General features: G+C 43.7%; 1 protein-coding gene across 1 annotated transcript in view; it reads right to left on the bottom strand.

The window, feature by feature from the left end:
* The window catches only part of LOC310932743 (protein sidekick-2-like), a gene marked incomplete at its 3' end in the record, with an annotated part of 89,691 nt that extends 66,785 nt beyond the window's left edge, over positions 1-22,906 (bottom strand). Inside the window, exon 1 of the mRNA XM_083896089.1 lies at positions 22,849-22,906. The remainder of the gene's footprint in view (positions 1-22,848) is intronic.
* Between the last annotated feature and the right edge of the window lie 1,679 nt (positions 22,907-24,585).

Raw genomic sequence — 24,585 nt, 5'->3', positions numbered from 1 at the left:
CCATCAAAAGGGTAGACAGCCCTGACCAAAGCCCTGTTAAATGTTGTTTTCTCAGATTTTTCCACCCCCTTCCCCCCCCCGAGTTGGCTGGACTTCACTAGTGCTACTCTCACCAGTGTGTTTATTTCACTGTATATCACGCTCCATCTGCTCAGTACTGGCAATGTAAAGTGATCATTTCTCTGCTACGAGTGGATATTTGTCACGTACGCGGCATTAGACTGAGCCACCATGAAGCGAAGGTGAAGTCGCATGCATGCACACACAAGGCAACTGTTTGTCCCCCGAATGCGCACATGGCAAACACCTGAAAACATTGCATTATCTGTGTTTAACTTGACTTTATTTTTTCCCGCGAGGCTAACAGTACCAATTGTGTACTGGCATCTAAGGCCATTAGCATCAATAATATGCTTTGACAAAGGGAACAAAATCAGCAAATTGATGCAGACATGGTGAGAAGAACAGCGAATTAGACTCTAACCCTGAAAGAGGTGCAATAGAGGACGACTGACTTCGACAACAAACCTTTAGACTTGAACAAACAGCCTTACGTTGTATAAAAAATAATATTATGATGTTCCGTATAGGGATGGCTCACCCTTTAAATGAAATGAAATAGCTACACCGACAATGTTGTTTAGATTGGCTCCATGCCCGTGATTAACAAGAGGAGAGCCAGGTGTTGTTGATCCTCGGGGTCAGTTTGGGGTGCTGCTGGCTGGTTGACAGTGGCAAAGCTCCACTGAACACGGTAAACTTGACTGTATGCCACAGGATTCAATTTACAAGCTGTTGGTTTAAGCTGGCATAATGATCCACCCTGTTGTTTGCACCAGAAAACACTGTCTGTTTCCGAGGCTTTTCGTCCCGCAGTTATTGAGCACTTTAGTGGGAGAGAAACTATAACAGCAGATTACAGCTGTGATAATGTTGGACTCTTTAGCGTGCGCCTCACAATGGTAGAAAACCTGTCTTAAATGAGAGGAAAAGGAAAACAAATGGGGGGGGCAAAAAATAAACTCTGCAATCCTGCAAAGCCGCGGCGCTTTTATGTGATGTGCTGACTGAGGGCTCAGTGCTCCCTGACTGGATCTGCCTCCCAGTGCAGAGGGATCATGCATGCCCAACAATCCACCAACCTTCTCTCATCCATTGCCCTCTTTCTCCCACATACATACACTGACAGAGAGCCTGTTATATTTTACCGTTCAGAAGACCTTATATTGTTCCGACCTTGCTCGTTAACACCGCATGAAACAAAGGTAGTATAATGCTGTCTCCGTGTGTGATTTTGAGATGGCTTTCTGGTGCTGAAGACGGCAACATCTGCATCCCCTGTCTCAGTTCCATTAATCCAATCCTGCTGGGGAATGTCCCTTCACAAAATCCCCACCCTGAGCAGACTGTATACTGTAAAAGGATGTGTTCTGTTTGGTACATGAGGGTATTGTTCTATATTCCCTGTTGTATTCTATGATTTATTCAAATACACAATCGATGACACAAATATTTATCTTTATTTAAGGAAGCACATGTTCAATATATTAAATGCATATGCAGAGAAAACAGGCGACAGACAGCGAAGCACATTTTCTTGCGTATTTCTATCTGACGCTTTGAAGGCACACGGATGATAAACAGGGCAGACAAATCACAGTGGGAAATTTGCACATCAGTTGTTTGCGAAAGCACTTTTTATATATCTCCTACACAGGCAAACATATTAATGTGGTATGACACCTCTGCAAAAGAACATCTACTTACATTTCTCCCAGGTCACTTCACAATGCAAAACAACAAAGTGCATTCACCTGTTTGACAATCCTGGAGAAAGCAAAGCAGAACAACAGGGGCGCACACAAAACAAGTAAAACTCTTAAGAGATAAAGATTTCTAAGACAGCCAGTCCTCAGGTGTCTGGGGTGAAGACAGCATCAGTTAGTGGCGAGTAACAACAAGCGGTCAACGCAATTAATCTCTTGAGTGGACGCCCTTCCAGCCACAGCTACCGTGTCAAGCTGGTTATAAGGTCGTGCTAAGTGACCGGATGCTGTCTTTCACTGATTAATCAGAAGAGTTTACAAAGCTGACGGGACTGTGGGCAGCCATTTGTCAGACGCCCTGTAATTAATCCATTTCCACTGGAGCCCGTTGGGAGTCGGTGGGTATCACTGAGGAGGCCTTTGAGAAGCAATCATTAGCCACACAAAAACTGAGCTGTGTGACACGCATAAGACAAAGACGCAGAGGGCTGGATGTGAGAGATGTGCTCCCAACACTTTAGCTCTCTAGTACTGGGGGGGGGGGGGGTTGATCAGAGAAAGGCCATAGATCTGCGTCTGGACCAGTCACCACTAAAAGGTGGGAAAGAATTAAAAAGGACAAAATAATGATTTTCCTCTCAGTGAACTCGTTTATCCAGAGACTTTAAGGTCAACCACTCATCTTTTCCATGACAGACAACATTAGAGTGTTGTAAATGGTTGACATTTCCAGCAGGATGTCTTGAAGGCACCCGTGCACAGCACTGCAGTGCTGGAGAAAACGTGAATTCACACGCAGTATCTACAACAGAGGAAGAAGCCTATTGACTCCAGAGACAGACGGATGGTAGACTGTTATTTGACCCTGAGAATTGAGGTGAAGCCATGCCATGCTAATAGCCGCATTCCCTTGTTGATATCATTGCACACGTCACATGAGGCGATTTACGACGCTCAGTAATGGAGAAAATGTTTCTTCAATCACACAGGTGTTAGACACTACGCCTGATTGCACAATGTTATCTCCAGCCCAAACAGAGAAAACAGATGTCCAGTCTCTCCCAATACTACAGCATCCAAAGCCACAAAGTCACCCACGCATTAAAGAGAGGCAGCTGCCAGAGAATGAGTGTCCAAAAATTCAGTAGTGAGACAGACATAAACAAGCATGGCAGTTGGTTTAGGGGATGCAAGGAACGCTGATTGACAGTGCTCTGTCGGCCGGATTAAAGACGTTCATTTCGTCCTGAACTCAATTATATTTTACAAAGGCTGACATCCCCAGTTAATTGCAGCCTTTCCACATGAGGGAATTATTTGCACTTCTCAATTCCCTGGCCATGTGTACTCTGTTCTGCATGTACAGGCTCATCTAATATGTGGAAATGTTGCAAATTGGATCATTGAATAAAAAAAGGGAAAAAATAATATGGGAAAAGAAAAAAAAAAACTTAGTCAAGAGAGGCAGCGTTGAGTGAAACGCTGGTATAACTTCAAATGAGAAGTGTTCTGATAAGTAGTCGGTCTGCCTTGGTCTCTCAAGTTTGTGTGGATGTTAGCTGTGAGGCGGCTCAGTGCAGAGATAGATTCAAAGTGACAATATTGCGATGACTGACGTGGTAATGAAGAAGAGACGGAGAGGGGAGTAAAAAGGTTGTGCGCCGCCACTGAAAATGTGAGTCTTACCCCTGGAAAAAATATGACAGGAATCCCAGGCTGGGCTTTGAGGGGGGTAATGTCAGGGAGGTAATGTCAAGGAAGCCCACAGGCCCATGTACAGAAATGTCTGCGTATATATATATATATATATATACATATATATATATATATATATATATATACATATATATATATATATATATATATATATATATATATATATATATATATGTGTCTACATACATGCGTCTGTGCATGGCTTGGTGTGGGGGTTGAGAAATGAATGACTGTATAGCCTGGATTAACCAGCCATTTCTAATTCATCCCACTTCGCCTCTCTCTCTCTCTCTCTCTCTCTTGACATCCTATGTTTGCCATGTGTCACCACACACTGTCAGATTACGCGGCCTGTAATCCACCTCTGCGGCTGACTGGATGGGTGAGAGGGCCACGGATGATCTGCCACACCAGGAATAATCCAGCACCTCGTGTTTCAAGAGCGATGTTATTGCGCTTCTTACTGTCACTGTCACTGTGGCTTGCATGAGGTGCCACGTGGCCTTGGATTAGGTCTGTTTCGCTAACAGACAGCTGTCAACAAGACGGCCAAAACAAATTTGCCAAACAGACCTTTATCTCTTTGCTACCCTTGGGCTGTCCCTGATTGGCGGGCTGCTAATCCCGTATCATTGTTTTGTGGTTTTGTTTGTGGGTATCCGTGGCATTACTGGTGTTGACATCAGCTCACCAGTAAACAACACCAATGTTTGTCTTTATCTATGAGATACTGGGTAAAAAAAAAAAACATGCTGATGCCACTGCCAATGAGATACCAGAGTAAATAGGTAGACAGGAAATATTGACTGATAATAATCTCATCAAACAGCCGAATTTGTTTTGTCAATGGTAAACATCTTCCCTGTTGTGCGTCTATTCTGGTACATGCAACGTGATAAACGGACATGAAACTAGTTGGTTCAACGCATTTAGTGAATACGAGTATGTGCTATAGAATGAACCAATGACTCACTGTATGCTGATTGCACAGATCTTGATGCTAGGACTTGCTCACTGATTGTGCCCGTGTTATGATGTCTCGGAACACTTGACACCGATCTTTCATTTGGTCACTGTGACCCTGCCCTGATGCAATACAATGGCCAGGCTTTTACAGCCAGCAGAATCTACTTCTGAAACTTTCCCCAGGTGCTTCTTTGTGTTTTCCAGTCATACTTCCTGTCTGCAGCTGTCTTGCCTCCACAAATAATTTCCCCATGTGCAGCATCGAATATAACAAATAATTGTTGATATTACACGTATTTGTGCAAGGGTTGTAGGACATTTAAGGTCTATAACAAGCACAGAGACACCCGGGTGCTGCAAGACACTCCACTGATTAAGACAGGCCAATCAGTCTTCATGTCAGTGCTTGGACACAGGACACAGCCTCTCTCTCTGTCACCTTAGAGGAGGAGAATGGCTGCCCAGGTTGCAGGATTTCTACCCTCCGTCTCATTGGAAGGTGTGAACCCAAAGAAACCGACCCTCAGGAGACCCTTAATTCAGATAGGGAAAAACAGTTTAATTATTAAGCCTGAGCAGCTTCAGGTTAGTCCACAGTGCTGCCGCTGCCATAATGATGTAAACACTTCATGCTGGTATCAGTATGTGAGACAGAATTATTTTGCAAGTCACTGTTCTGTCATTGTTTTGAGTGTGGGTGTTGCTCTCCATCTGGGGGTATAGGGAAGTCATTAACCGAGCACAGCCAGTTTCCAATCACTGTAAAAGTAATGGTGAAATTGCTGGAAATTACAAAACTGGTGTCTGTAAAATCCAGGCAGAAGCACTTACAACCTACCGCTCCAGATGTTGATTAAGGTCAAATTATACGATCCCCCCACATATTGAAGTGACTAACTTCTACATGTATTTAAGGCTGTTAACTGCAGAGAAAGAGAAACGAAAATGCCCACTTGATAATTACTAGCGCAGTTCCTCCTGCTCTGTTGTTGTAAAAATACTTACAGTCAATATAGTGTCATCATAAATGCAGTGGTGGAGCTCGGGCATGTGCGATATATTCTCTGTGTGCTGAGTCTGAGCTGTTCAAACACTTTCTTCATGGTTGAACGTGTCTCAGGAGATGACAATGCAAAGGTTTGACACAGGGATGCAAATTGAAGACCAGACACCTCTCTGCTACAGGGCCTGGCCACCAACCCTCACAGAATTTTTAATGGCACACTAAAATGCTGCGTAAAGACTAAATTGCTACCCTCAATGGGCAACAGATGATGGAATTAAAAAGATTTAGAGCTGTGGGGGAAATGGGCTGCATGTGCTTGATGTGGGCCCGGGAATGAGGGAAGAGAGGAAAGAGGGCAGCAGAGCAAACCAAGGCAGCATCTGGCCCTTGTAGAGACAGCACAGCTCTCTGGGAAGTCTCTACGGAGCAGGAGAGGGGCTGACTGATAGCTCTTTCTAACACCCACGATGTGTACCGGCTGGCACTCGGCTACCAGTAACACCTGTTGCACCAATATGGCACAACAAAATAGTGCATAACCAAAACAAAACTGGAACATGCGAGGCATAAAAAAGGTGCTAAATGTGAAATCTTAACGCCGCCACACAAAAAAACCGCTCATTTCAACCCTACCCCTACTCCAGGTAACCATGGCAACCCCTCACCTGTCGTCTCCTCGACAAGAAAAGGCAGACAGCCAGGTCAGAGTGACACATTTGCTCTAACTAGCAAACACGGTTTTAAGCAGCCACTCGTACTCTCTCATATCCCCACCAGAGCATAAGCAGACATAGTTCACGCTATACCCACCAAATTTGTCATTTGCCTTCCCTCTCTGTTGTGCTTTCTCTTGACTGACTCTCATTCAGTGGCACTTGCACTGATCTCCGGTGCGTACACAGACACACATATTCACAATAACACATTCTAGCCTCAATACGCCCATCACGGGAAGCTGGCAAAATGCTTCCACCACTCACCAAAAAAAAAGGGCAACAGTTATCCTGACCTGGCATATTCTGGGACCAAGAGAAAAATGTAGCCCAAGCAGAATAAAAGGGCTGTGGGCTGCAGCAGCAGTCTGTCTATTCACCAGAGACAAAACCTGGATCTGTGGTATGATCTGGCTGAGTAGACTTCTGAATAGAGCCAACAATCCAGCAATGACAGAGCCTGTTAACCCGCATGCTATGAGCCTCTGCTTGGTTGTGTACGTAAATAGAACGGGAGGTGTTGTCGTGTAGTACCAGACAGGGAGTAAATGTAAAAAACGAAGAAGATGAAAAAAAAAAAAAAAAACTGGCACTGATGATGACAGCACCGCACTGCATATTGCGCTCATGATAGAGCCATGCGCAACATAAAGAGACGAGGGATTCCTGACACACGACTGCAATATAAAGACTGACAAGCAGTCGGTGAAAAAACTCTAGAAAAAAAAAAACGACTACCCACATGCAGCCATATCCCTCACAACTCTCGCACACAAACTTCTGCTTTTATCTCATCCCAAGTGAGGAGGGAAGTTAAAAATAATTCAGAGAAGAAAGGGGGGGGGGGGGGCGAGCAAACTGACACATTCAAACAAGTTCGAGTATTAGGGAAGAAGCTCGAGCACAGGGGCTGTTGATAAGTTCAGATAGGACAGGCTTTATCCCAGATGATAAGAGGGGGGATGGCCCTCACCACCTTGGCTCTAATTTTCTCGCCCGCTTTCATCTCACTGCACACCACAGACTCAGTGACTCACCCAGTGAGCAAAACACAGCCAAAACCAATAGCTGGCAGATAGCATCTCTTACGCTAACAAGCTTTTCACATGGGGATACCATCAGCTCCCTGGTTTTCTCTCTCAGCTAATTAGGGATGGACCGAGAAGCAGACCTGCAGCTATCTATCCACCCTGTTTTTATCCTGTCTCCTCTTAGTATTCTTTTTTTTTTTTTCAGATCTGCTCAATTTCTGCCTCTGCCTTTCCTGTCACTGCGTCTCACTCTTTCTGTGTCCATTTCCATCACACTCTTTGTGTGTCTCATTGTGACACACACACACACACACACACACACACACACACACACACACACACCTCTGTCTCAATTCAATACCCCCACTTCATTCACTCTCGCGTCTTTATCTATCTCTCCATCTTCCAATTCACTACCACTGCTGCCATCGCTGCCACTGTGTCCAGCCCAAGGCCACTGCTGCCTCTTAATCCCATTAGACCAAACACAATCAATTATCCAGCCAGCCATAAGGATCTGAGAGCATTAAAAGGTTAGCTCAGAAGATTTAAAGCCATTGATGACAATGACAGGAATGCACTCCTCAGCCTCCCTTAAACGCTTCCTGCTTGCCCGCGTGTTAGTATCTGTGTATTACGTGTGCGTGTGTGTGTGTGTCGGCGCATGTTCATCAACACAACACCCCGGCGCCGACTTCAGCCTCCATGCAACGCTTGCACATCTTTAATCATGTCCGTGCAAGTCCCAGCAAATTACTGCCTTGTGATGGTAATCGATAAAGCGATAAACACAGGCAGGCAGGCATTGCAGCTGCTGGGGTGAAGAAATACTGCTGCGGCCACTGGTTGAGGTTTTTTTTTTTGTTTTTTTTTTCTTACCCTCATAATCTGATCCCCTCTTGCCAAGAGTAAAAGGGTACGGGAAGCAGAAAAAAAATAATATCGTCCTGCAAATACAGGAGGCACAATGTGGAGGAGAGAAAAAAGTACCCTCATGCACTGAACTGGCATTAAGAGATGGTGCATTTGTGGAGACGCAGGTGCAGGTCAATCAATGCTATCAGGGAGATGGACTGATATAATCATATTGTAATCTGGAGACTCATCTCACCCATGCATCCCCCCCCCCACACACACACACATCCATCCCCTGTGCTGCTCCATTCATTGCTTGATCTAATTCTCTCACTCCCTTCCCTTTATCTCCTTATACACTCGTCTCCTACACGCTCTCCTCGCTGACATGTTCTTTCTCAGCTGAGAAAATTAGATATGATCATTCCCTCTCTTCAAAGGCACGACCATTAGCCACATAATGAATATTCAGTTAATGAAGTGGGAGACGGTAACAGAAATAAGTGACAGCAGGAAGTTAAAAGTCTTTAACTCATTTTCAACATCCAGCAAAAGTGAAACAGACACATCGACCTCCTTTACAGTATCCAAAAACAGTTATTATTACAAATATATTATCGCATAAACAAACAGCCCTGTGACACTTAATGATGCGAAAAACCTCAAGAGTCCAACGCATAATATCTCTATTGATGAATCATTGATTATGAGGCTTTTATAAAATACTTCCTAAATTCTCATGTCCCCAATGCGACCTCTGCTGGAAAAATCATTTTGGCTCAGACTAGAAAGACGCAGGAGAGCACTTGTGGCTGCAAGTTTAACTCTGCTCTTAAGGACTTGTCAGTCGGCTGCGGATGCAGCTGCCAAGCACCTTCTCCACTGAGATTCAAATGTGTTTCCTCATGCGGACACGATAGCCACTTTCCAATTTCAACTTCATCTTAAACCACCTATTTCTGCTGCCGTGGCGCTGATTGAAATATGAAACCCTGCATATATACAGGCCATTACAGCAAATACAAGGCCCCAGCTGCTGTCTGTCTGCCATGGTATAAGTGAGAGCAGAAGAAACAACAGGGATCAGCTACAGCCGGAACACATTTCTATTTATTTATTATTCAATAACGTTGAATTGGCCCCTGACCCGCAGCAGCAGCTCGCACCAAACTACCCTCATAAGAAAATGGCAGCGTTGCTGAATCAGGTGGAAATCAAACAGGATCCCTGTGGCTCAGAGTTATGAGAGTTCAAATCTGACACAATTTGATGAGCATAAAACCTTTTTTTTTTCCTCGTGATTTTTGATTCATGGGAACACAAAATTGAAAGCACAGGCATTCCCCTTTCTAGGGCAACAACACGAACGTATACAACGCAGACATGTGATGTGTGCGATGTCGTGAAAAGTGAGTCATCCAATTCGGCAGATTCTTTACGAGCAGCCGAGAAAGTGATGAGCACTTTTATTAAAATGGCCGTGCATCCAGTCTCTCCTCTCTGTCTCTTTTCAATCGACGGCCCCACAAACTAACACGTTGTGTTTTTTTTTTTTCAGGGGCAAAACGTATTGCTTTTATCTGTGTTTCATGCCTCTCCAATTTTCAGCAGAACAGTTTGATGTGAAGGTACTTCAAACCTAATTTCGGCTCGCGAGGGGAATATTATAAAGTAGCTGTTGTTCAAGAGTGCAAAATAAATGAATTGAGTAGCATTACACATAACGCAGACGCCAGAAAGTGTTGGGGGCATGAGAGTGGCTGAGGGCAAATGCTGCTAACACTCTGTTGTCTGCTGCTTTCAAGGTTGTTTCAGCTGTTAATTAGTTCAGTTTGATGGCTCGCGTCCATGTGTGCAGTCTAACCCAGTTAAGTCAGCTGCTCAATGAGTTTTCTCAGGGCCCAAAAGAAATACCGAACCACTGCTCTACAGGAACCTGGCTCAAGGTTATCAACGCGGTATCAGTCACGCCCAATGTTCACCACTCACACTCTCCCATGCAGCCCACGTGTCTGCCAGAAAACAAGGTTACGTCCGTCAACGCCAATGAGTCTCCCACTCATCACGATCACAAATCTGTGAGGGTTTGATCCATGCCTGTGCTAGGAAAAATCAGGTAAAATAATGTAAGCGGGGGGGAAACAGTCATGCTGTTGCACTTCGACTGAGCAGCCTGCAAAAAAAAAAGAAACCCACTGTGGATTATTAAGACGCAACCAATCAAATAAATTAACATCTTCAATTAATCAATTAAAAATGTCGCCTACCGAGTGCAACAGATGAACACATTTGCATATTCTTGTTTGGATTATCTCTCATCTGTTGTACAGGAAGAACACACTCGGGGAAAAATATTTCTCAGACGACTGCGAGTCGTCGCTCTTTTCCCTTTTTTTTTTATCATTTGAGGTCAGGGCATTTGATGAAAATTAAATGGCTTTTTTTTTTCCGGAAAAAACAAACCTCTCCGAGATGGACTGCGTGTGAAAGGTTTTTATTTAAATTGTCAAGAATAATTACATATACAGTAAATAGTGAAGTCAAGAGTAATAAAATAGAACAAAGTCACCGCTGCCGGAGAGACGGATTTTTTTTTTCAGCGGCGTCAAGAATGAATCAATTAAATAAACAACTGAGCTAAAAGCATCGAACCTTGTATATTGTATATGAACAAAATGCCTTTCTGGTTTATTATTAATGCATGTGAGGTAATTAATGTGCTTAAATGCAACTACAAATACCGGGGGAACAAAAACGGACTTATTGGCACATCCCCAAATCAGTCTGAATGTAATGAATGGCCCGTTAATGACAATAATTAACAGAGTTCCACGGGAAACAGCGTAAAATGCGTGCACACATTGTACACCGCAGCATAAATACGTAGCCTGTGTATTTCCAAAAGTAAGAGAAATCATATTTCAAGCCACCCACCTGCTGAATATTTCACACACGTAATAAATGATCCTTTCGATGTTTCCTCGCACAAATGGAGCAATTAGCCCAATGATGGATATATGATTATTTCAGGAACGCACCAGTGAAGTACACACAGATGTTAATGGCTGTGTCCAGTGGGTAAACACTATCATAAGATGACAAGATTGTCAGTCTTAAGTGCTGGAGACCTTACCATACGTGTGTGTGTGTGTGGGGGGGGGGGGGGGATGTTTGTCTGATCCCTGCAACATCCTCCATCTCCAGGGGCAGCAGCTCCCTCTCTCATCAACCATGCCCAGCCAATGTGACTGTCACTCCCAATTTGCGGCGAGAGGGGAGCCTGTGCCTATTTTTATAAATGTATTCATATTCATTAGTCCTGAGTGTCATTCATAGCAGCAGTTCTTCAACGCGCCGCGTAACCATCAGAGGCTGGACGAGGCCGCCTCCTCTCATCTCACAAATTAATAACACAGGCAATCACTGAAAAGGTGCCTACTGTCAAACAACAATGGCTCCTGATTTTCATCAACTGTGTGCACTCCCCTCATTTCCACAACACACAAAAGAAAAACACTCATCAGTGATCTCCCCTTGGGGAATCTCAACAGAAATGCCATTGTACCAGTCTTTGAAATAATAATAATGATAAAAAAAATCAAAAAAAAATCATTAATTTAAGTGAGAATTAATTACATCCTTTTCTGTCCCTTGACCCGCCGCAATATTCCGCCTCATAACATCTTGGTGGCAGGCGGTTAATTGTGCAGAATAACTGGTGTGAACGTCGGCTGCTAATGAGAGCAATTAGGCGACCGTCTCACACGAGATTTAACTTCAACCGCTCGCTTGAAGACAGCACGCACTGCCTTGATTGGCTTGTATGTGTCACATGAAGCATATGATAAAGTAATCCTGCAGAGTCAAACACAAGGCAAGGTTTTTTTTTCTCTATGTCTTACATTAGTTTAGTTTAGTTGGCAGGGACCATATACAGAACCGGGTCTCAACTATATTTAGCTAAATAGCTCATTTACATCAGTGATCCCTGGGCAGGGAGGTAAAAGACAATAAAACACATAATAAACATTACAACAAGACAACAACAGCACCGATATGATTGGAGCCGCTGTTCGTCTGGAACTTATAATTCAAAGTATCTAACGTTTGTCAGATTATAAACGTTAGATGCTTAGGGCCAATTCCAATTCCTATCTTAACCCTCAATCTTAACCCTCAAGCTCAACCCTTAATCTTAACTGGCCCTCAAATTACATTTACGTCACGATTTTTTATTACGATCCGTTTGTCAGTCAAGTTATTAGGTTGTCAGTTAGTTATAAGATGATACTCAGCTGACAGTTACCACACACCACGGCTTATTGACAAAAGATCGTAAAATAAATGTTACGCAACAATTACGTCAGTAATCCATAATATGGGCCTATACTGAGATAATACAATGGTTGTCATAATTTTTATATCTCTACAAAGAAAATACTTAATTTGTAGCGTACTCGTTTCGCTGCCTTCGGCGCCATCTTTGTAATGTGAAAACAAGCAATGCATTCTGGGTAGCCCTTGCTCCCAAGGGTGGTCTCGGAAAATCTCAATATTGAGGGCGATACAGCCCTTAAACTTGGCCCTCAACTTAATTTTTCTGAGAATCGGGACAGCAATTATTTTGTCAGATTGTCGACGGGGAAAGCAGACATCGACTCCAAACCCATGACTACTTCCTGTCCAAAACTCAGTAGCCAATCAGCAGGCAGCTTCCTAAGGCCCGCCCCATGATCAGAATCGCAACAACAAAAAACCACGTTGCCAAGAACAAATCAGGGAGCGCAAAAGAACAAGTGTATTTTCAAACAGTAAAATACAGTATTTTGAGTGAATGAATCGATATTTTAGTTGCATCTTTAAAAAAACTGTTTTCGCGAAGAGTGCCTTTTGAAAAATATTGACACAAATCTAATTCCATACAATTGAAAATACTGTTTGCAGCTTTTCTTCAATCACTGAGGCCCTTTATATGTGACTGATTCTCTCTGCTGTGTGCATCCACTTTTTCATGCACCATTTTGGGCATTGTGCCTACCAAAGTAATGGAAGTGGGCTGCTTTTTCACTGACTTGCCATGTTTTTTTCATGGCCATTGTTTCTGCTCCACCCCACCCAGTTTTAAATCAAGAGCACAATGCAATCCCCACCACCCCCAGCCAACCCCTCTATCCCTCCGTACTTCACTCTGGACAACATTAATAAAACAAGCTTTCAATGATGCAGAGTGCAACGGGCTCCAAGCAGTGGTGTGATTAAAGCTTTTAAACACCACCACCCTTTGAGTTTGCATGTGTCAGCTCTGCAGCCTGTGTTTGTAAGAGGGCCTGGTACACTACGCACTCTCGCTGTCGTTTGCCTTGCCTCCTCTTCTGCTACTCGCCATTGCTCAATAATGGCAAAACGAATGTTACGTCCACTCGGACCCACAATTTGAGCATCAGGAAGAAAACCAGCGAAGGAAGATAAAAGAGCAAAAAGGTAGTCGCTGTGGTGAGATTATTACGCGTATTGTCTACCTCTAAGAGCTGTGCTTGTTACTATAGGTCTCCGTGCACTTTTCCCTCAAAAATCCCACAATAACTGTTCCGGCTAATCCTCATGTCGCAACAGTCACAGTATATTCACTGGGAAACATTTGAAAGGCACTGGCGGAGAAGCATAACAAGCACTCAAAGAAAAAAAAGAAAACATTGATTGGTGATTTTTTTTTCTCCCCCCCCCTCACAATCCGTACTCCATAATTTAATGACGGCAACCCCTTGAGTCATTACAGCAATTGAAAAAGAAAAAAAATGTTTTTAATTGAATTTCATTAAATTAACCTCAGCCAGAGGAACTTCATTGAACTGATGTAATCCCGCCAACTCTCCCATTTCTGCTGTCCCCAGAGGCACAGACCATGTCTAGCGCTGCTATAAGATATGCACTCAAACACTTCACACAGAACATAGAAAGAAAATTACTATTTGAAAGAGCCCCTCACTTGCAAATTAAAATAGCCTGACCAGCAAATGTGCGAAAGTTCCGAAGACAATGACATTGAAAATGTTTTCCCAAGGCCTCTGCAACAGTCAAAGCCACTGCAGCCGTCATGTGTCCACACGCGAGAGCCACCACTGCCTTTGTTGCTGCCGTCATGCCAGCGCTTTATTCGAGCGTCACAAATCAGTTTTGAACCGTCATATGTTCCTCGGTCGTGATGCAGATCCGATTTGGCTTGACTCTCTCGGGAAAAGGCTCTGTGTCAGTCCAGAGTGTGTTCGCATATCCAGTGCATCAGCGGCGTGGGGGCGCGCGGCCTTGCGTTTGTCAGAAGTCCTGATGCAGTACATTGCATGTCCCCAACCGGGGACGCTTGGGCTTGTGAGTAAAGGTACATCTGTCGGGCTCTGAAACAAGAAGAGACATTGACCGAGGCTTGTGGGACATGGCAGCCCCCTGCAGAATTAAACAGGCTGCGTCTCAAGCCCCACTGACAGGGATTCTCACTCAGATCACAAAAGGCAGCACTGATTGAGTCTGACATGTGCATCCTTTTTCATCAGATAAAACGTCTTTGTTTGGTCTGGATTATTTCTGTGTGTAGGCATTTGCACTTTTTGTGGAGCCAGTGCTCGCATGCGCGTGCGCAGCCGGCTTCTGTTTTTTAAGGTTGAACGCGTGACCTTATTCGACACTTTGCAGCGAGAAAATGTAAGATGATGAACGATAATCGCAAAAGTAAACAATTAGATGTGAGGGAGGGGAGATGTGTTGTGTCTGACAGCACAGCAGTGAAATAAAGGGGTGTAGGTATGAAAAGGCTGGCAGTGGGAGAATTGGAAGGGTTACTGTTTGGGCTTAAACTGGGCACACTAATCCTTTTGATCCCCCCCCCATTTTACTGTCAGCTGTTTCCTGGCTACCATCGGATCTGCTCAGAATTTCGGATTTGTGCCACCGTACACAACAGCAATCTCTACCCCACTGATGCAGCGCTCTCCTTTCTTTCTTTCATCAATACCCCACTGAGCCAGTACCACACCCCGCACCCATTGCCATCCTCACATCCACTCTCTCTCTCTCTCTCTATTCCCCTCTGTCCGCCACATCACTGCGGTTGGCAGTGACTGCGGCGTGGCAGGGAAACAGGTTAAATTGGAAAGTATTTTGCACAGAGGACCGTCCAAATATGAAGCTTCACTCTGAATAAAATGCTCCTGATTTTGTCTATTCACACGAGACACCATGGCGGTGCCCCACTTTCATTAGCTGTGCCGAAAGCAGCATTCAAACGCGGGGTTTGGTCTTTTGAGTGAGAGAGAGAGAGAGCTCCATTTAGCGGTAATGAAACAATCTGCATGTGTGTGTGTCTGTCTTTACGGACGCAAGTTACAGGAAAGGACTGCGTTTTATGTGCAGACCAACACTGCAACTTGTGAACATGTTTGTGAATCAGCGAACATGCATTACAGCAATAAAGGCCCTTTTATTAGCCTTCTCTGTCAAGCCGCTTTGGAAATTAACATAAATAGGCAAAATGCATCTGCGCAGGATCTCTTTTATCCTTGTCAGTATTGGTTACTCTCACAGGGGCAATGCACCGCAGACTTCCCGCTTAACCTCTGAGGAGCTCTCCTAAACTGATCCTAAATCATTCCGGGCAGAAACACATGGCTGACTTGATTTAAGTATTGGCGGATTCATGCTTCATTGTCAAACACTGACTCTCCATGGGCCTGGTCCTATTAATCCTGCAAGAATGTAGGAGCAGAGTGAATACCACAAGTTTTTCAATTTGTTGATTTCAATAGAAGCTGCTAGGTCATATTGATTTTTGTATGTACTGTAGGCTTACATAATTTGTATCATTCAAGCTGTCTAGCTCCCAGACCACCCCCTGTTTTCCTGGAGCCTTTGTTCATTGTACATGGGACATTTAATAGCACTCATTAATTATTTAGGTGGCATAAAATTAAAACGTTACGATCCGGGACATTATGGTCAAATACAGTATATTAGCACTTTATTAGCAGTGGCAATCTTTCCAAATAATTAAAATGTTCTGTCGGGAATATGAAGCCTCAATTATTTATACTATATGTTAAATATTAAATATATTGTATACCTGTATATCTCGACATTAAATATTCTATAATTGCATCTTATTATTTTCTCATCTCTTTCGGTATTATATTGTTTAATCTTTATCTTTGTTTGGCGGTTCCTCATTGCAAATTTATGAGATTGACAATTGTGTTTCCTCAGTCCTTGTTATTATTGTTTTCCTCTGTGCATGGAGCAGTGTTTTATTGCTTTTATTCAGTATTTTGAGTTGTATTGTGTGTGTGTTTTTTTAAGTGCCTATTCAAATAAAGGCTGATTGATTGGTTGGTGAATTAGAACCAACTAGAAGCTCAAACAGTGCATCTGAAGTACGCAAGAGTGTTGTAATCCCATAATACTTTTGAAAAGTGCCATGTTCTGAGATAGGATGTGACTGCTGCTATCACCTCTTTCCATTGTTTGCTGCCGTTGAATAGATTTCACATTTTCAGAGAAATATTTCACTGTGCAGAGTCAACCAAAGGCAGGTATTCTGCTCGACGGTGAACTCTGAGCCTGCTCAACTCGCTTAACTCGAGATTTCCTCGAAACTTGATAGAGAAGCCTTCAATTGCCGCTACATGGTCATGGAATAACCTTAAGAACACATTAAAGCTTAATGACTTTGACTCCCTGAGTGATTTCAAAACACACACGATAAACTGCGCAACTGATGAAAAGTGTAATTGCTTTTCCCAAACTGAACTTAGTACTGTGTGACTTCCTGATTAAACAAAAAGGTTAAGTAAAATAAAAGAGAATGTATAATGTATCCATGTGGATGAATATGACGACGTAAAAAAAAAAAATATATTGATTTATTACGACATAATTCTCTCAATGTTGTTTGGCTTTGCAGTTGAAAGCAGCCTGTCTTTCATTGTTGGAAACTGTTGGTCTTTCATCCAAGGTTGAAACCTGCCATATGCTTTTTTGGCCTCGCACCTGAAGCACTTTCATGACTTGAGCTGAGGGGCCGAGAAAAGGGATTCCAGATGTGACATGAGCCATCGAGCAGAAGCCTTCAGTTCTGCTGTCAGCTCCGATCACTGTCACCCGTTTGAGCTGACAGTCAGTCGATGTTAGAGGCAAGGACAGTGATCAAAGATATGTGTACATTACAGTGTGCACTGCTCTCCTCCGCCATTCATACACCCAGAGAATTTCCTTATCAACACACCAACAAAAGCTCTTTCACTGGATGAGATTTAAGGTGGGGAATTTCTAAAGATTTATCTCCGCTGAACGTTTTTTGACGCACACTGACATCCCCTTGCAGTCAGGGTTTTTACAGGCCATTTGTTTACAGTGAGGGAGGAGCACTGTCAGTACGTGACCGGAGTGTTGCTTATCTTGGCAAAAGAGGGATAAGGCAGGTGCTGCGAAACAAAAGATGATATCAAACACGATACTGGATCACATGTGGCCAAGAGGGGAACAATGAAGAACGAGAATCGGCTCTGGCCCTAATCAATAGTGAGCCCAAGGCATTGAGATTCGGCTTTGAAGCATTTTGCCAGGCCCCCTAGTGGGACTGGCAGGCCTTCTGCCAAGCTTTGCCTGAGCAGAGCACTGACCTCAGCTCTGCAGATGGAGAGCATCTTTCCAGAGATGACCCTGCCAGTGGACAGGAAGTGTGCCACAGCGTAAGTTTCCCTGCTCGGCCAACCTGCTGACCCCTGATTCAATGCACGATGCTAATACAAAAAGCAGACGGCAAGGTAAAAGTTTGCAATGGCTACTGAAAAACACATCTTTAATAGTCACACAAGCAGGCAGCAAAGAAACAGAAGCCCAGAAAAAGCATATTTCTGTTTTTGCTGCTTCATATCTGTGTTGTGGGACTGTTTTTTTTTTGTATTTTACTTTCTCTTTTATCTGTTTTGAGTAAAACGGATATTTTTCGCAAAATCTATCAACGCCGCCGCTCACTGCAAGGAATGCTGGTGCAGGTGGTGCAGGGCAGCACTGTGTGTAGCAATGCTGGTTTAAGGTCAGCATAATTATGGGCTGGAAGGTCAAGATGTGAAATTATTCGGGGGGGGGGGGAATGCACAAAGAAAAATGGATTGGTTCCCCCTGTTGTTTGTAGGCGAGCTGTTTTTTGCCCCTTTTGCCATTTATTCACAACATAAGAATATACTCGTCAGTCCCCAGGAGGGGCAAGCTGAATGAGAGCAGAGATTCAGTGCACACATTATGCTGTAAAAAAAAAGCATCTCACCACAGTTTTTTTTTTTTCGGTGAGGTGCCTTTGTTGGTGTTTAAATGTTTACACGGAACAGCTTTGGGGCTCCAAGACAGATGTATAGTCCAAGAATACTGCTTCAGCACGATCCGTCTTTTCCCTGGATGAGATGATGACACAATACTGAAGGCTTTTCAAGTGGCGCCATTGAATGGAACTTTGATAAAGCAGAGCGTGCAACATCGCTACTCCCTGGTCAAAAACGATATCAGACAAATGAAAGAAACAGTGCCACTTTGCATCTGCACTCCCCGAATCCAAGGTCATTTCCTCTTTCAGTCTCTGTCCCAGCTCAGGGCCTGTTCTGAGACATTTTCTTTGTGTTGTTGATAGCTGAAGAGGTGCCTCCCAGTCATGTGTCAGATTGATTAGACTTTTAGGAGAATTAATATGTGAAGAATTCCGTCTGCTTCCCCCTGCAGTTATTCTCCCCTCAGTCTCATCAGTAAACAAGGAGACACAGAAACCTCTCTCAGCTGTGTGATTAAAATTGGCCCCAAAAGAGGGACTTGTCTCCATAGTCAACGCCGCTATTACTGAAAAATCTAATTTGAGTAGCCTGTAGTTTTCCCAAACTGTTTCTTTTTCGTCCCAATGTGACAGAAAAAAAAAAAGAAGCTGTCTGTGGTGAACAGAGACGTGTCTGCAGATCTTGATTCTGTGAGGTAAATAATTTGCATTCTAACATTCATCATCAAGTATTTAGCTATACAGCAAAAGACAAGTGCCACATGGTCAGAAACAATTTTACTCAGCTACTCTAACATGGCAACCTGACAGACACATGGTGGGAGATAGGATTCTGAGTCCCATGCATAGCCATTACCATAGCCCCATGGGCGAATGCCAATTACTGGGCAAGGGGTGTATGCCAAAACACTGTGGTACAAGTTAATTTCATTACATTTCCATTATGAACCATAAACACAGTTTTGCTGCTCGACTGAGCCAATTAAAGGCCTCCTGAAGCAAAAAAAAAAAAAAAAATTGATATAACAGCAGCAGTTTGATGCTCAACTATTAAGTTGAACATAATCATTTGTCAACCTAAACATGATTGAGGCACTCGCATCGTCGTCTTTTGTTTATAACAAAACACATCCACTCTTTATTTGTTTTAAATTGTGTCTCTGCTCATTTGTTTCAAATGTAACTGGCAATAAGCTCCGGTATTGTGTGTGTGTGTGTGTGTGTTTTCCAATTCTGTTGTGATATGTTCCATCTTGGTGAATAAAGCGTCCTGTGGCCAAATGAATAAACATGCGAAGACGGAGGTTTGGCAGCCAAAGGAGAGGCAGTCGAGCAGCCCAGACACGGGATGCGGGCAGCGAAGACACGCGAGGAGTCTGATTAGGAAGTCGCTCTGCCACCGCGTTTCACCTGAGGCCCTGCGAGCCACGAGCTGGTCATTCTGGGCATGATGCAGAGAGAAACCAAGCTATCAGTCCAAATTTTTTAGCGGACATCTGTTAGCTCTCTGGAGGAGTAAACATGTTTAATTGACTACAATTCACCAAACAGGGGACTACAGGGCATATGTCATGAATATTCGCCGTCTGTAATCATGCTATAGCTGTGAAGTTTACAGTGCTCCTACTGCCACATCACCATGCCTCATAGTGACTTGTAGCATCAAAGTGGTTACGTTTAGGCAAACAACTATTATTATTTCAACACATAGGGATCAGGATTTAGTATCATGTCTAAAAATCAGATGCCTAAGGCCAATGTGACAGGCTGCACTGTCAGTATGTGCTTCTACTTTTGTGGAGTTACAGGCAGGATAAGCCTTCTATTATTTGTGATGGAGTGCTGCACGCGTGGGCGTGCACCAATGGATTCGTCATCAGTCTTTGTTGGCACAAAGAAGATGCCTTTGATTCTATTAAAACTGTATTATATTTCTCTTGATGGAGATGTGTAATCTTGTACCCATTGATTTTTCTATCTTTCCGAGGCTGTGTTTGCATGCGCCGTGTTTGTGTGTCTCGGGATGCACTGTGGATGAATTACGATCCGGTGCTTGCATTAGAGCGGAGAGTTTTAATCACATGCAGATTTCGGGATGTTTTAAACAAATGCTTTTTCATAAGCGCGGTGGATTATCATAAGATTTAAAGATTTGGAAATGGCTGACAGCTGTCAAGCCGCATAATAACGTGCGTCCAGAAAATTATAGCAGCTGCCGGTTGGCTGAATGTCAATGCTGCTGCCTAGATTAAAGCTCAACAGACAGGAACATGAGCGTCAGCAAACACACGTACACACACACACACATACTATTGCAAACGCACAACAAGATGCACAGTCACTCACAAGACCCATAGACAGTTCAGGAGCAGGGGCTTTCAGGAGAGAGGGGAGAGGGAGCCATGAGCTAAAGAAAGACCGCACATTTATTTATTTTATATTTTGATGATGAGCTGCAGCTCTTTCTCTTTAGAGAAGCCTGCAGCAGAAGAAAGGTCCCCCTGTGGACTCTATCAGGTATCCCCTTGTGCCATAGAGCCGCCTTGAGTATTAAACACAGCTGGAGCCTCAGTAGGAACTTGATGAAAAACAAGTGCATGTCACCTCTGGTTTCCTTGGGGGCCTAATGTGCCTGTGTATCGCCAAATTTATGACATCCTCGGGGAACGACTTCATCATTTCTAACTTCATGCACAGGCACAGCCACGCTGTCAGTCATTTACAAACAAGGATGCCCCACGAGGACGAGCACTGCCTCCTTCTTCAGAAGGAAATGTGACCTCTCTGCGGTGATGAGTGGATCCCGCGCAAAGCCTGCAACTGCGTCCTCACCGAAGAACCTACAGCAGCGACCGTGCGCCATAGAGGAAAGCTCTTCTCAACTGAACGAGCAGGCAGAGGGGTGAATCTCTCACAAATGCTAATGAGCAGCCGGGAACATTCAAGGGGCATGAATGCCAACTGCAAGGATGAGAAAGAGGTCTGTTTAGGGAGGAAAGGTAAAGCCGTGTGAAGTAGCCTAGAATGGGCTCAACAGTTCCTCACAGACTTCAGGCATGTTAGCTAGAGAAAAGGATGGTAATAACAGCTAAAGGAAGTGTGCCCTGCATAATAAGAGACGCCTGAGACTCTTTTCAGATAAGGCAGGGAGCACTTTAGAGCAATGCGACCTGTTCGAAGACAAACAAGCAAAGGGATTATGCTGGTTTTAGCACTTTGGTGCACAGAGCATTGTGATTATAAGATGGGGAGTGCATAAAGGAGCCACTTCTCACACGAATCGACTTCTAATACGAGACTTTTCCCCCTTAAGGCCTATAAAAGTGAATTATTTGATAATTCGTAAGACAAACATGCATCTTTAATAGTATTCATTAAAAAACCATGACCTTGTGGTTGAATTCTGAGGCATAGAGTTATATGCCATTCCATGCGAATAGGCATTAAGTCTGCTAAGATAAAATTTTGTTATGATGAATTATGAAGCCAAAGAAGATTTTCTATTGCTGGATTTGTGAATCCATCAAGGATGTGGAGTGTATCTCATTACCTATGAGGTACGAGAGATTTACACTGGTGCTGGTCAAGAGGTAGAGGTCACCGACTGACAGACTGACAAGTGATGAGCCTCGTCAATTCTGCAGTTATTTTGTATGATTATTATATTTCACGGCTTTATCGCTGTGGATGTCTGTGCCGGACACAAATGAGAGCTAAATGTTTTTCATTTATTAATTCCGCACCACATTACTTTCACACAGCTGGTGATTAAGAGCAAAAGAGAGTAGCAGACATTAAGGCAAATGTAATACAGCCTTTAAATAATGACCCTGCTTCACTTTGCCATTGCCATATTCATACAACTTAATGACTGCCTGTGGCTATTAAGGTGGCCTTCAGTAAAGGAGGGGCGGCTCACTACAGGCAGTAAATTCTGAGGTTTCTCAGCCGTGCCACAGGATTTTTCAGCCTATTTCATTAAAGCACAAAAACATTTGCGAGCCCTTAGAAAAAGTGAGCATAAAAGTGCTGAAACTCTACATACGGCATTTTTGAAAAAAAAAGGACTCACAGATGATATAAACACGAAATACTTTGTACATATATTATACATATATATATATATAGCTCTAGATTTGTGTAGATGTGAAACTATGATGGAGAAGATCTGAACACAGTGGGCTGATGGTGGTCATCCACTGGGGATGAGAGTGTGGAGACAAGAGCCTTGAGGCTGCTCTGTGGAATGTGATGCAGGTGAAAACACACGTTGTTGTCCAGGGATGAGACACACACACACACACACACACACACACACACACACACACAAGCACATATTTGTACAGCCGTACCTTTTGGCACAGTTTTTTCTTTGCCTCACATCACATACATTGCAATCACAGACTTTCTTGTGCGCTCCTCTAGTTGTATCCAACAACAGCAATGGATGTGAATAAAACATGTTTTTTAATTGAGTTCTGTGTCCTACCTTGAGCCCTGGCGCTGATAACACAGGTAGCCGAGAGAAGAATCCAACAGGAGACCCACACCTGTGCGACCTGTCCACTCCCTCCAGCTGTACCCACGGTCCGCGGCGCCACCGTCGAGCGCCCGGCGCGCTTTCCCCGTCTCCGGGCTGGGGACATGTTGCTCGGTGGGCCACACACTCCCAGGAAGAGTCCCCGCTGGTGCCGGTGCTGGTTCCCGGTGTGTCAGAGTGTGTCAGTACCGCTGCTGTGTGTGTGTGTGAGTGAATAAAGAAGGCGGGGGGGGGGAGTAGTGGATATGTGGAGGAAGCGGAGCAGAGAGCAGCAGGCGTGCACACAGGAGGAGCGCGGTACTATGTGAGAAAAAGCCCGTGGACACACACACACAGACACACACACACAAAAAAAAGTCTTGCGTGAGAAAGGCGGAGTCAGTCCAATTGAATTTGCTCGGCTGTCAAGTGCGCGAGACGGAATATTGACATCATCTTCTTACTGCCCCTCGACTAAGCTCCTGGGTGCATCACAGAGGGATGAGTATTATAAAATAAAGAAATAACAATAAATAAATAAATAAAAGAGATGGTGACTGCATGTAAGTTCCACGATGCATGCTGTCCACCTGACAGCAGGATTCGTCACTGTCACAAGTCTGTCCACTGGTTAGAGACAATTATTTGTGTTTCCTATTTCCTCACTACACTACTTATTTACCTTACATTACCATCAGAGCAGCAGTGACAGACTTCTCTCCTCACAGGTTGAAAAGAGACATTTTCTTGTACTCTAGTCTAGTGTGTGCTCCTGGTTTGTCAGTAGTCTCTCTCTCTCTGCCTCTCTATACGTCCGAGCAGTTTTGGAAAAGAATGTATTGATCCTCACGTATGGAACACTGTGGCAGTGCGCGCAACCTGAACCACGGCGTTCAACCAAGTGCTCTCTGTACGCTATTGCCACCGCGCGGCAGAGAGGGGTAGGACACACCCACTTGGACAGCTGTGATTGATGAGTGACGCGTCAGAAATGGGGACGACACAATTAACAGATCACAAGCAGATGTTTCAAAATTGCTGGTGCTCTTTATGTGTGTGTGCGTGTTTTTTTGCTGCTTAGGAAAAAGCAAAGCATTACACACATAAATAGCAAGGAAATAGCTTATACTTCATCAAATTGAAAGAGTGATCCAGAAGACTTTGACTGAATGTCACACAGACAGTTTAGTTTTCTTAAACCAGGGCTCTCAAACTCAAATGACCACTAGCCAAGTGTCTAGTTTGGTAAGTTCTGATCATATTTCACATCTTTTCAAAATAAAAGTTCTTATTTTGATATAGAATGAAATGTTTACAATATCAACACATTTTTGATCTATTAGTTGAAAAAAAAAATACAGAAATAAGTTATTATAACTTGATATTAAGTGGCGGGCCCCATGGAATTGATTAGGGGGGCCACATGTGGCCCACGGGCCACAGGTTGTAGACCAATGTCTTCAACATCATATCAGACTGCTGCCTCTGCCACCAGGGGAAGCAGGATAAAAAAGCAGGCTCAATATTATCAATATTTATGATGATATTTCACATAATTTCAAAATAAAAGCGCTTATTTTGATATGGGATGATAACTAGTTTACGATATAAACGTTTTTTTGATGCCAAATGAGTCTATTAACAATAATTAAAAAAAACAAACATACAGAAATATCTAGTGCTAGGCACTAGGTTAACGCACGTTAA

This window comes from Microchirus variegatus (genome assembly GCF_963457635.1).
Source record: "Microchirus variegatus genome assembly, chromosome: 10".
Lineage (NCBI taxonomy): Eukaryota > Metazoa > Chordata > Actinopteri > Pleuronectiformes > Soleidae > Microchirus > Microchirus variegatus.
This window is presented reverse-complemented; position numbering and strand designations above follow the sequence as displayed.